We start from the raw sequence: 12,436 nt of genomic DNA on the forward strand, positions 1-12,436 counted from the left end.
GATATGGCTGTTGCATTATGGTGAACTTGTGTTTTGGAATCTTTTACAAGAACACATTTTCTTGTGCAGCAGCTTCTCTAAAGGTTAGAACTCCTAAACCTATTTTTTCATGTCCATTGTTCTGAATTCAGATGCACAAAGAAACACATCTCTGCTGGAGAAACACTTCAGCCATGATTTTCAGTTTTCACATTTCTATTATTCCTATGTTCTCATTGACACTTGGAGTCATGGCTGGAATATCTGGCATGTACTAAACATTAGCCCCCCTGAAATCTTTATCTTTGTTGTGTCTTTCTACCTCCAGCATTTTGATTGAGCCAGTTTATGCATCTTGAAGGCAGAAATCCCTGATGGAAACATTTCACTTCAGCTCATCCATAATAGGTATTGATAAAACCTCTCGTTGCCTCTCGCAGATTCAAAGAGCCTCTGCCATTACCCAGCAGCATCTGCACGAGTTCCCTCTCCAGCACATCTGGGGAGTGTTGGGCTTGTGAATAATGCAGGAGAGGAGCTGGGCTGGGCTGGGGCTGCACAGAGACCTCACAGGTGCCTGCAAGGGCAGCTCTGGGAATCCATTAGGCAGCTGCCTGGCTTATCGCTTTGGAAACTTCTGAGGAAGGTTTAATATCCTGAAATTAAAACTCTCTTGCTGCATTCTTGCTCTCCAAGAAACGCAGCCTTGGTGGAAAATCCAAATAAACCCAAGTTGCAGGGATCTCCTTACCCTGGAGCAGGGAATCTCTGTATCTCTGGACAGCTCTGTGGGCTCAGTTTTACTGATCCTACATCAGCAGCTCATCCTCTTTGTGTTTCTGCTGTTCCAGTCTGGCATTCAAGTACTTCCTCCAGCAGATTAATTACACAGGAAATATGATAAGATTCCTCTAAATCCAAAGTACATGTTTTAACCTAAAGTGAATACATAACATTCCTGCTGTGTTTCATTCTATACAGAAGTGTATTTCCTACTCCGAAGGATTTTATAAGTATATTTAATATATATTATATTATATTTTATTATTATTTTATCATGCCAGTGCAAAGTTTTGATTTGGCAAAGTATATTTAGACCTTCAAGTCCAAGTCCTCTGTTGAGATAAACACAAGATGCAATAACATCAAAGCAACTTACACAAGAAGAACATCACTGGATTTCTGTCTGGAGAATAAAGGGTGTCAGGAAACGGTTTCAGTCTGATTTAGTGAAAGGTCACACTTGCTCTTTTCTGACAAATAGAGACGTAAACTCAGGACAGAAAATTAGCTCCACTGCTGACCCTAAAAACCCCTTGTGTCTGAAGGTGTCTTGAAATCTGAATAAAAACACATTCCACCAAAGACTGGAGCTGGGAACTGAAACTTCTGCTAGAACTGAAGGACTGTTCCCGTCATCTTGTCTGCAAAGCCCTGTTCTCTCCTTTATTTCTAAGCCATGAAGAAACCTCAAAAACAAGTCTCCCATGTTTCCCCTCAAAGAAAATCTGTCTGATTGAAGGTTGGCACATTTTGGCTGACAAAAATGTAAACCACAGGGGTGAACTCACAGACCCCACTCAGACCTCTTTCCCTTCCCACCGTTCTGCAAACCATGGCCCCTGTTTAGAGCACTATTGATTTTGGTTTGATTCAACACAGACTTAAGGGGGAACCAGAACAGCTCAGACAATACCATCAACACTGCAAAAGCTTCGTCATTAAGCCAATCCCAGTTTGGCAAAATCTGTTTATCCCCTTCCTGGGTCCTTGTTTCCCACTGGAGTGTGTCTGGAGCTCACAGTCCTCGTGCCAAATGCTTTCTGCCTCACAGAGCACCTCCTGAAGTACTTTTTTCTTCTACCACAGGAATGCAGCTTCTCATTAATAAAACAGCTGCAGTGTTTTATGCAGAAGGGGATGATTTCTCTGATACCACATCTACACTGCTGAAGTTCAAGTGATATAACTAGAGGTCCTCCTGATTTACCATGCTGCACATCAGGGCAAAACCTGAAAGAACTAGGGGTTTGTTTCCGACATGGAAAAGCCACAGACTTAAAAATAATAAAAATGAGTCTTGCCAAACAACCTCTAGATGGCTCTTGAGGCTTGCTTTGTCAATTAGCAGGCACCTGAACCGAGTCTGCATCAGTCTAGAAAGAGGTTTTCCTTTTAATCTATTACTTCTTCTTGCAAAAGGTGAAACCCTGGAGTTCTTTGCTCACAGTGGGAAAGGTTCCCTTGGTTTTATCAAAAGCAGTGACACCCTTTCAGCTGAAGAGAGAAAAAATGTTTGCTGTCTTTCTACTCAGAAAGTCTCGACTATGGATTCCACCTGTGCATATTCTGCTGTAGTTGCTTCGTATTTATTCCCTCAGGTGTGCAAATTACCACTCTTGAATGAAGTTTCTCAGGTAAAAAAAAGCACAGCCACCCGTGTCCCTGAGCAGAACTGCTTGTAAGCATCTGACACACCCAGTTTTCAGAAATTCTGTTCAGAAGAAGACATCCCTTTTTCATTTACAAAGGTCATCTGGTGTTTATTGCTGATTCACAAAGGAGAGAGGAAGTAGGGTGAGGAGGGAAGGAAGGAAGAAAAACCTATTTCTCATTTTAGGGTGAATCACATCAATCCATACTTCATCTGAAGCAGACTGTGAGTTCCTTGCTGCTCAAAGCAGTTCAGATTGGATGTGATACTTGTAATGCAAAGGGACACAGAGGAAACTGGGGGGTAAAATCTCTTAGGAACTGTCAGACAAAAAAATGTTTGCACCAAAAGTGGAATGCACAACTGAGAGCTCACATGCCTCCTATAGAGTTTGGTCCAGCACAGTAACCAGACATTTCCATAAGCCACATGTGATAAGAGTTAGATACTTAACTTCACTACTAACTGCTTGAAATTAATTTCTCTTCCGGATCAATATTTCATCATTAAAATTCTAGGCCAGAGCAAATATTCCTTCCTCCCTTAACCAGATAAATGGTCAAAATGTTAAAAAATATACTTGTGCAAATTTATAACATTTAGTTGGAAAACCTAGTAGTGCTTTCAAGACAAAGGAAAGTTTAAAGGTGCTGCCAGCAACCAAAATATATGTGTGCTTTTTTCCTTATGTAGTAAAAAATTATACACTGTTCACTAACACACTGTGGTACTCCAGAATTGAAAAACAATGGGTTGCTTTAACATTATTCAAGTACCATGCAGCAAAGAATTCAATGCAGTCATTGCTGCAAAGGTTAATATCTTTGTGTATTTTAAATAAGGAAAACCTGTAAAATATTTATAAGGTTAAATAAAATACAGAAGTGGCCGGCAGAGACAGTTGCTACAATAATTTCCTATACTTTTTTTGGGGAAAAAAAAATTTAAAAGATATCTTTATACATCAAATGTTCCACTTCAATCAGAGGGACAGATATTTGGCTGCAACTCAGCTGCTGTCCACAGTGATGGAATGTACCTCTGGACAGTGATGAGGGATGTGCTTTTCCCCTATGAATATACTTATACACTGTTTGGCACAAAATCCATACATAGGACTCTTCTTTTTTGGAAAAGTTTTGATAAGAGGGCTGGTTTTGAACGAAGGAAGATGCAGCACTTGACCACTTTTCTATGCTTGGACTTTAGCTCTCATCCACCAAACAGCCTGTGTCTTTTGTTATTTAGGCTTGAGTATGCTGAATGTAAGGAAACATCACAGAAGATACTGATAAAGAAATCAAACTCATAATCTGCATGTATCTTTTGAGATAAACTTGTTCTGGATTATCTCCAACTGGGAATACTACCCAAGCTGAGCTGGGAGCAGCTATCTGTGCTTAAAACTGGAGTTCATATTGGCATTAATATTTTGGCTTTATCTAAAAAGGATTGTGCCTTGCTAAGATATGAGTAGGTGTTTCATTCTTAAAACAGCATACAGGATTAGCCAGCAGATGCTCACTGAGAGCAGAATCTCATTTCTTTCAAACATTGGGGGAACTGTGTGCCTGGGAACAATTTAGAGAAATTCACTCTGATGTCACGTTCTTTTATAGGTTATATAAATAGGTAGGAAAAAAAAATCATGTAACCACAGAGTAAAAACTTGACCTGCAGATTACAAGGTAATTAAACTCGAGGCTACCAAGTACAGGGCTCCAGGAATAATTTGCCTCATGGTGTGGGGAGCTGAGATGTTCTGATGTTTCTTGCTAATGCAAAATGAATAAGCATTGGGAGCTCCGACCTGCCAGGGCTAAGGAATTAACAGGTTCCCTACCTGTATCTCTCACTCCTTAACACACCTGATGACAATCTAATTTGGGAAGCAGCAATAACCATGTGGTAGCTTTCTTTAAGGGGCACTTACTATGTCATTTTATGGTCAGTGAAAAGATGGTGCAACTGATTTGAAGTAAACTGCCTTTGTTTACCTCCACAGAGACCTGAGTGCATTTTGCAGCTCCTTGGTGCAGTTGGTTCCTGCCCTGAGCCAGGTGTAAAGGAAATGGGAAGAGCTATTTGATAAAGGATTTAGACAAGATTTAGGCTGTGCTGTTAATTTCTAGGTGAGTAATCCAATCTCTTCCTCTCATTGCCCTAGGAAAAAAGATACTGGAAGTGAATGTTTTAGAACATAAGGATGTGCTCCCACAAAAGGAGGAGCTGAAGAAACATAGATATATCACTGCATTTGGTAAAAGATAATGCTTGTTTTTTCACTTCTGACTTGCCTCTAGTCAGAATGGAGAGATGAGTCCAGTTAAAGCAAAATGAAGATGAAGGTGATTACACTGATTTGCTGTGATGTGCTCCTAGCTCAACTACATTTCATTGATTAACTGACAATTTAAACAAACAGCAGTGCAGGCAGATGGCATTTAAATAGGAAGTGTTTTTTTAAACTTATAAAAGTGGAATCTTTTTGACTGTAAATTGCTGATACCATGTGTTTGCTCAGGCTGCAGCACTTGGTGCTGAAGTCACTGCTTTGTGTCCCCAAGACAAACAAAGTAATGTTGTCTTTGACACCTTGACTCAAGAGCAGCCAGTGGCCATGGTTTTAACTCTCCCCAAACTCAATGAGACTTAAATGAGTTTTAAGTGCTCTGCTGGCTGCAGGTGTTTCCTGTAACTGGGGCAATGGGTATTTTTAGCTTTCTCATTGTTTATGTCTTTGTCAATGTGTCCCTGAGAATAGATAGGAGCATTCAGTGCAGGTTTTCCCTCCATGCAATCCTAAGGATACATTTAAGGGAGAGCTCATGAACTCCTCCCCAAAAGATGGAGAGAGGCCTCTGCACATTGCAATTATTAATCTTCCACAGCTGGATGGTTTCTGCTCTAGCTTTGAATTATCACTCAGCTGTGCTGGTGGAGGCTGACTGCCTTTCCCTAAACCTTGCAGCTGTAAATGTCAAGAATGTATAAACCCAGACTGCAATCTGCAGTTCCTTGACAACTCTTACAATTAAAACTCAAAATAATTTTGAAGTAAATGTATCAGAAGCTCCTAGCCTGAATGAGAGTGCCTTTATTAGTAAATCAGGCAGTCTGCATTTTGAAACCTGTTCCTAGACTCTATTTAAACACTGGCACTTCCAATCCTATTAGCTCAAGTTCAATCATAGCTGGACATGAGCATGTGTGAGTTCCTCTTTTCATGAAAAGCAATATCAAGAACTCATCAAGGTACAGCTGACCCTCATTGCACCATGTGTGAGACACACAGAAGCACTGAAAAACCTAAAAATACTCATTGAATTGTTGTAATGATGCAGTTCTTCTAGTCTCCTGGAGAGCAAATAAACAGTGCTGCAAGAAACAAAACCAGTATTTCCAGGGGCACTAAGCTGTTCCTCTGTGTCTGATGACAGAAATTTGACACAAAATATATATCTATATAAATGTATACATCATACATTTTTATTGTGATGTTTGAAATGTCAGGATTTCTTTGGTAGTGCTGCTAGAAAAACCCAGCAGCTGGCCAGTTGTCTCTTCAATGTGCTGATGACCTCCAGCTGTTATTGCCAAGGTGGGACAAAGGGAAGACAGAGCAATGAGAAACTCAGCATTGCATCCCTGCTGCTTTCTGCTTGAGGCCAGCTATTGAAAGACAAAAACATTGTTGTTTTCCTTTCCTGAAATGGGAAATCTTTTGGGTAAGATCTGATTCACTGCTTACAGCTCAGGTGAGCCTGGAGCAAACCTCCTGATTAGAGGATGCCACAGATGAGCCTGGGAAGTCACATCACACCAGGGCAGAGATCAATCCCAGCAAGGGGGGCAGATCTGCACTAGCCAATGCTACTTGCTTAATTTAATTAGACTTGTGGCTCAGTGAAAGTGAATTTGGGCCACTGGACAAGGAAAAACAATGTCATGGCAAGGGAAGAAATACTAACTTCCTCCCCAATAACACCATTTCTAATCGTGGTGTCAGGAACATGATGGAAACATTCAGGAGACAAAGGTGAGACAGAGTCTCTCTCAGATAGAGTGAACTGAACTCTCTCCCTGCAGCAGAGCTGCTCTGTGGGATGAAATCTCCACCTCTATTTTCTTTTCCTATGCCCATCCTCAGGCCCAGCTGGCAAGCACTGGCAGCATTCCAGAGGACTGGCTCTTGTCTCCCTGAGGTCAGCACAAAATGCTTCCTCAACACAAACAAGGGCAGGCCCAGCCTGCTGGATGAATTTTGCTCTCTGCAGAGCTAATCCTGCTCTGAGCCATATAAAAGCAGTGCTGCCACACACACCTCCCTGCCCCCTCTTTTTTTTTCTTTTTTTTGTTTTGAAAAATGACAGTGAATTCACACAAAGCCTCAATTACAAAAGATTATGGGCTTCAATTTAGTGTGTGCTGTAAAGTTGTATTAAACGATCAAATGCTAATGAGGAGAAAGGCTCTTCAAGAGAAATAAGGAATTAGCATAAATTAATAGAGTTCCATATGTGCAAGTTTTATGGGGTAACAAAGTATCTCATCATAAAAGTATAAATATTTAATTTAATTCTTGTTGGGGCCAGTAAACAGCATTACAGGCAGCACAGAAATATGAATTAAAGTGTGGGAGGGAGCAAAGTGCTACCCAATTCAGGTTCACAGAGAGGTCACTGTAGGGCTCTGCTGCTTTTTTTCTCTGTTTTCCAGCTCACACAGTTTGCAGCCAGGTCCAAATGGCAAAGCAACATATCCATGGCCTCATCTGCAGCCTGGAGAGGCTTTGTGGTGGCTTCACTTGGTGTGTTCCCAAGTCCCTCAGCTCTGCCCAAGAGGACATTTCCTGGTTAACATTGGATCTTCCAACTCCCGCAGCTGGGAGAAAAGGCTTCAGAGGCATTTTGGTGTTGCTTTTAGAGCACTTTCCCTAACCATGTGGAAAAGAGCTGCTGCAGGTATAAGTTGAGTTGAATTTGTGATTTACATCCAGCCTTGCCGTGTGTTTCACATTAATGCTGTGAATGGTTTGCTATAATTAAGATTAATTTTGGTGAGGTAAAATGCAAGCTCAGTCCTGTCTGTTCCCTTCCTGAGCAGCTGTGGCACTGATTAGCATGAGCTGCTCCATGCTCTGCACACACAGGGAAGGGTCTTTGTGCCACTCTAATCAACACATGGGGCTCTTGGGCTGGATTTTTCTTGTTTGACCCAATTTGTGGAGCTCAGGAGAAAAGCATGCTCCAGTCCTGCTGTATTTCTCAGGTTCTAGTGCTGCATTGCTAGAAGCATCTGTCTTCAAGAGTGCTGGTGTGCTCATGGTGTGTATTTAGTGTGTTTATTTTCTCTCCAAAAATTGTGTCAATGTGTAGGTGTCCAAAGGAGTAAGCTCATTTTTACCCATAAATAAGTATAAATATATAATATATATAATAAAAAGTATAAATAAATAATATAAATTATGAATAAATATCCAACACTTGGGTGCATGTATTTTGCTGTGTTCTATAATCAGGAGAAACTATAATTATTATCTGAGACTGTACATGTGAGTGATAGCTGAGACAGATAATTGTGGTTTTGAGAGGATTTTCATTTGATTACCATCTTATTGCAGCAGAAATATGCAGCAAGTTGTTTAAATCCATGACTATAGATAGATATGTCACCTTCCTTTAGGTCATTATACTTAGTCATTTTGTTAATAGGGTTTTTACCAGTTTCCTACATGCTGGGCTTCAGGAAATGAGGGTTTTTGCTAAGTGTTCCATTTTGAATTAACATCTTCATTACTGTGGTACTCCAGGGCAGGGATCCCATCAGGGTGAAGGCAAACTGGAGACTTGTCCAGCAGGAAGAAAAGGCAATTTCTTGTGGAACACAGAGCTGTTGCTGAATAACTGGTGGATATAGATCCAAAACTCCCAAACTCCAACCTCTCTGCTCTGGTGCATATTACATCAAGGAGAGCTGGTTTTCAGTGGCCTTAGAGATCAGCTCAGGTATTTCTGGTGTAACACAGAGAACACAACTTCTGTCTGATGATATTTTGATTGATCTGAGTTGCTCTCCTTGGCTTCAAAGGAGGGACTGGTTTTGACTTAGCAGAAGGGAAACCAGGTCTGGTATTAATGCCAATTAGACCATGTGTACCTGCTCACTGTGCAGTGGTTTTCTGCTTTGATTTTGGCTTTTTTGAACCAACCCTGGACCAGGAATGTCAGTGCTGTGTCAGTGACACCACTGTGATCTCTCTGAGCACACAGAGGTCTAGGAGAGCACATTTCTCTTTGGGGACTCGAGATGATCCTTGCTGCCAGCAGGCTGTGCATGTTTGCATCTTCACCTTGCACCAGCTGAAACTAAATCAAATCAGTCCCTTTTGAGAATCATTATGTCAAGAGATCTGTCTGGATGGCAGAGCCTCAGAGGGAGCAGGAAATGTCAGTCCTGCTCAGAGCACACTGCTGACACTTGGTGACTTTCTGCCAGGTTACATGTTTGACAGCTGTTCAGGGTGTGTGTTCCCAGCCACTGGCCTGACAACCATCATGAAGCCAATTACAGTCACAGGCAATTAATGTTCTCCTCCTCAGGTTCTCGTGGAAATGATAGCATAATGCAGAGGATCAGCGTGAAATCTGTGACCTTTGGAAATATGAGGCTGAGACAGGAGCTGGGCTTGCATCTACATCAACTGTGTCCAATTAAGCTCTTAAGGCATGGCAAGGGAGATGGAAAATTACATGTTTCATAAAAGCAGTGTGAGCAATTTTTCCCTCTCACTTCCAAACACAATAGCTTCTAGTTGACCTGAAAATACCAGCTTTTTCCCCACGCTCTCCCTGCATCAGTTACTCAAATCTTGTGGTTGGTCTCCTCTAACAGCAGCTGCAAATTGATACAGATTTTCTGCATTGCTGCTGTGCACAGGTCTGAATCCATCATGTTCCTCCTGCTCTGAGCTGTGTGCAGGCAATTCTGCAGGGCCAGCTCCTCCTGTGGTGCAAACCAATATAAATCCACTGGAATGAAAAGAGATGTTTACCTTTGAGCTCCCTCCCCAACATGGATTTCAGCCTAACAAGGGGAGAGAAGGTCCTTCCCAGGGTGACATAGCCAATTAACATGTGTACATCTATCCCAGGGTGGGTTTTTTGGTTGTTCTATACTCTAGAGAGAGACTGAAAACCAGCAATGAGAAATTTCAGTTTAATTATTGGGTGACACAACTTCAGTTTTTGTTTTCCCCTCCTTCAAAGCTGCACTAAAGTCAAAAATATTATTCTAGCTCAAGCTGAAGTAGAAGCCTCTCTTTCTGTCCTCGTCACAGTGGATGATGGTTTTTTTGTTTGCCTCTGTACATGTGTGTGAATGGCCAATTTCTGCTGTGGGCAGGAGCAGAATCAATGTGAAGAGGTCCTGTTTGCCATGCAGAAAGCCAGCAAATAACTGGAGAAAATAACTTGGAATTCAGGGGATTCATAGCAAAGAAATTGTGTGACAGCAACACCTAGAGTTCAGATGTTTCATCTGCTTTACTCCAGATGCAGAGAATTTTTTTATTTACTTTGAGAAGAGCAGGAAGTTGTCATGAAGCACACTGGGATTTTAGGCCAAAACATTTTCAGGATAACTGGTCTAAAATCATCTTGTCTGGATAAAGCAGCCTGGGGCTTAGCTTGTCTGGTTTTAAGGTTTTTCCCATCACATCTCACGATAAAGTGTGTAAACTGAGAAACCAGAAATTTTGAAATATTTTCTAAATTTCACAGCTTACAGTTCATCTCTGTAATTCTTAAGAATCATGGTTTAAATTTGTTTGGTTTGCTTTCATTATTGCTTGGTATTTGCCATTGGATCTATTGGTCTGATCAAGACAGTTCCTAAATTAATCTCTGGATATAAAGTCTGAGGATGAGACTTGCAAAGTAGATAGTTCTGAATAGTTGTCCTTTGCATCACTGTCCTTTTGAACATGAGTGTGTATTTTTGGAGGAAATCTGTGAGATTACATTATCTAACCCTCCCAAAATATTTTTCTGTGGCACTTAAGGCATTGTCTGCCCAGTGCAGGAGGTCTGTAGTACTTTAGGTTTCTGCATGGTCCTGTTTAAGCCAAATGCAAAGCTGGTTGGCTGCTTCTACTGCCCTTATGCTGGAATATTTCTCCTCTTTAATAATAAAAGTGATTCCATGAGAAGGAGCCTGAACTACCAGAAAGGGCTGTCCAAGTTCCATGTGTGTGAGGACTAACTGCAGAGTGATGAATGACCCAAAAGAGACTGCCAAAAAATCCCTTCTTCACGTTTCCACAAATTCAGGGTACAGGGAAGCATTTTCCCTTAAACCCAAGCACATCCTAACTTGGCAAGTCAGTTTTGTATTGTTTTTAACCAAGAAGGAAGGGGAGTGAGTGAGGAAGTTTATTTTTGTGTGCCCATAATGCTGTGATCAATGAGGTTGCAGAGATTTGGAGTGTGGATATTCCCACTGGAACAGCCCTGGTGCTGCTTGGTGCCCTTGGGCCACAGATGTTTGGTCCTGGTGCTGATGTCCAATATGTCCAGCTATTGAGGCAGATGGTGAGCAGCAAAATATTCCTGAACTTTTGGAAATATACCACCCTGGAGCCCAGCGAGGGGGACAGCTGAAATTGGAAAATAATGTAATAGAATATTTTATTTTTCACAAAAGACTTTAAGGCTGGGAAGTCTGCCATTTCTGAAAGGGCACTTTGGCTGACTTCCCCATGTTCTGCACAGCTTTGCAATGACCCTCCCTCTGCACCCTTTCCTCTTTTAGACTGAAACAGAGGTCTGCACTTCATTTTATTCACACACACACTCCCAACCAGCAGACAGTGATACTGAGTTTGTGGATTTATTAAATGAAAAAGGCAGACTTCAGCTCAGTCTTTCTGCAGCAAAGGACAGAAATCACTTTCTGCCCTATTGAAATGTCTGCTCTGTTTGAAGGTTTCCATCCAGCCAGGGGTCCATCTGTCCTCTCTCCAAGAGCAGGGGAGAAAAAAAAACCAGGAGTAGAATTAGAAGGACCTTGATTCCTCAGAAGATGAAACAAAATTCATGAAACCACATGGAAATCAACAGAATTGGTTTCCATTGATTGACAGGAAACCTGTGGGTTTCTAGTAGACTTAATACTAAACTTGTGCCTCACAGCTTTCTTCAGGGCAAATAAAATGGCATTTTAATACACTTATTTGTTTTGTAATTAATAGCTTTCTGGAGAGATTGAGCTTTTTCTTTGTGTTGGGGGTGGTGGGGCTGCACTTCCTTCTCCCCCCTGCAATGATGTAATTATAGTACTACTGGAAGAAGCTGAATTGCTTGTAGGCTTTTCCCATTAAAAAAGAAAACAAAAAACAACCCCTTTTTCAGTTTTAGTGTTACAAATTCACTTTGAGGCAAATTCTTTCCTGAAAGATAAGTCCAGGTCTTTGTCTTCTGAAGAGAATAATGGAGAGAGAAACATTGTTCCTGTAATTTCTACTTGGTTTGGGTTCCTGAGGTTCAATAGAGGCAGGATGGAAAGGGACATCCAAGCAAAACATTTATAATAAAGAGCTTCAGTGGGCTTGATAGGCTTGGCAGGTGAATTTGCTGAGCTCCACCCAGGGATGCTGCTCATGGGAGTTGAGGATAAGTAGTACCAATGAACTAACACAAAGTTCATGTGCAAAATATATTTACCAGTTCTGTTTCCAAGAAAAGTCAAGTATAAAGCGTTCTAGTTAACGTCTACAATTTTGATTTTCTGAGTGCAGCTTGGGTATAGCTTTAATACCAAATTTTGGGTGAATTCTCCAGGATAGTTTAACTCATTCCGTTGTAGCAAAATTCTGCAGTACAGTGAATGGTAACTAGATGTTGTTTGGAACAACAACAACAACAAAAAAGTAGAATGATGAAATGAGGAAAATACGTAATTTTATTGGAGAAGTTCTAAGCACACTCCAATAAAAACACCTCCTAGTCTCTAGAAGACTGTGAA

This window comes from Lichenostomus cassidix, chromosome 12 (genome assembly GCF_008360975.1).
Source record: "Lichenostomus cassidix isolate B80296 chromosome 12, HeHo_3.0, whole genome shotgun sequence".
In the NCBI taxonomy this organism is placed as follows: domain Eukaryota; kingdom Metazoa; phylum Chordata; class Aves; order Passeriformes; family Meliphagidae; genus Lichenostomus; species Lichenostomus cassidix.